We start from the raw sequence: 1,424 nt of genomic DNA, 5'->3' as shown, positions 1-1,424 counted from the left end.
TATGTACATAGATCTATGTCCTTACCATTATATAAATATATATATTTACATAGGTAAATGCCTGTATTTATACCTCTATAAATGCCCTTTACTTCCTAGTTCTTTCCTATTTCCTTTTAAGTTTCTCTTGTCCCACTATCATGTTTGACCTTCATTCAACTTTTATTAATTCCTCTTGACTACATTGCACATGATCAAGCCCCATCAGGCATCCTATATCCTCCTCACCATCGATTATAGATCACTTGTTGTTCACTTGTCCCTGGGTTTATTGGCTGCCCCCTTCCTTTCTCCCAATTCCCCATCTCTCATGCCAATGCAAAGGAGGGGTGGCGGTAGATAGGTGACCCAAAACCCATCTGTAGAAAATTGGACATCCCCTCACAGAAGGGTCACAAAGAAGGAATGAGCCAGCCAGGGTGCAGTGTAGCACTGATAAAACATACAACATTCCTCTCGTTCTTTAATTCTCCACATCCCCCCCCCCCCACTATCCTGACCCCAATGCTACCTTAAAATCCAGCTAGACCACAGCATGTACACTGGGACAGAGAAGAGCTCTCAACATATGGAACCCAGGACAGATAAACCCCTCAGGAACAATAATCAGAGTCGTGATACAACGAGGGTAGGGTAGGGTCGGAAAGAAGGGGGAAACCAATCACAATGATTGACTTATAACCACCCCACTCCCCAAGGGGGATGAACAAGAGAAACGTGGGAAATAGGAAGTCATAAAAATGAAAAAGAATGCATAAATATTATTTTCCTAGACATTAGTGTGCTGCAATATGCTAGTATTGGCCATTTTCAATCAGACAATCATATGGATTACTGTTCCAGGAACAAAAAAACCAGCATCGCATTCATTGTCATAAACAATGTTTCAAGCTCTACCTTGAAGTATAATACTGCATTTGATAGGATGATATCTATATGCCTGCAGTTGAAAACAACTGGTATTCTAATTCATGCACCAACCACTATACCTAGTGATGGACAAACTGAAGAGCGCTACCAGGTTCCTCAATCTGAAATTGATCAAACATGCTATCAAGGTGCATTGCTAATTGTTGGTGATATTATACAAAAGTTGGAAATAAAGAGGAAGAGACAGTGGATGGAGAATGTAACCTCTGCTATAAAAAACAGAACCTGAGATCACATGATAGACTTTTGCAACATCAACTGCTTCATTGCAAATACTGTACCCCTTTTTAGTGCCATAAATATCATTGTGAACTAGCATTTCACTTGATGGAACATTCAGGAATTAAATTTACAAAATCTGTGCGAAGAGACAATTAAGAAGCATCAATTAGGTTTCATGGTTGCACAAAACCTTTAAATAAATTGATATAACTCAATTGTGTACTTAAAATGTCAAAATAAAAAATGTTAAATGTATGTATGCTATATATATA

Source organism: Echinops telfairi, unplaced genomic scaffold (genome assembly GCF_000313985.2).
Source record: "Echinops telfairi isolate 266 unplaced genomic scaffold, ASM31398v2 ScPeMD7_7469;HRSCAF=8507_0, whole genome shotgun sequence".
Classification (NCBI taxonomy): Eukaryota; Metazoa; Chordata; class Mammalia; order Afrosoricida; family Tenrecidae; genus Echinops; species Echinops telfairi.
This window is presented reverse-complemented; position numbering follows the sequence as displayed.